Source organism: Mycetomoellerius zeteki, unplaced genomic scaffold (assembly GCF_001594055.1).
Source record: "Mycetomoellerius zeteki isolate Tzet28-1 unplaced genomic scaffold, Tzet1.0 scaffold245, whole genome shotgun sequence".
Lineage (NCBI taxonomy): Eukaryota > Metazoa > Arthropoda > Insecta > Hymenoptera > Formicidae > Mycetomoellerius > Mycetomoellerius zeteki.
Genome location: NW_017257222.1, coordinates 90911 through 91312, shown reverse-complemented (window position 1 = coordinate 91312; position 402 = coordinate 90911).

Sequence of the window (402 nt, the reverse complement as noted above, 5' to 3'; positions counted from 1 at the left end):
CTATGGCGGCCGGACGTGGAGCGAGCTGTACTAGGCGCCGCAAACCACGCCTATCGCTCGCCGGCGCTTCCGATTGGCGTTCGGTCGCTGCCACGTATGCAGGACGGACGGTGGCCGTCGGACCGGCCGCGTCGCTCGTCTGCGGAGCAGTGCGAGCCAATTGAAGGGTTCTCGATTACCTTCGTACGATCGTATCGGTAACGACGGTGATCGACACGAAGCTAACAATTCAGTCGGCAAATGCTGTTTATGTACGACGCGTGTCGATGCCACACTTTATCTGCAAGGTACAGATGCTCCGATAAGAATACAACGATGACCAACGCCACCGAGATATTATTAAAGACCGTCAACCCTGAGCAAATTTTTGGCGGTATAAAAAGGGCCCCAAGGGCCCGGAGG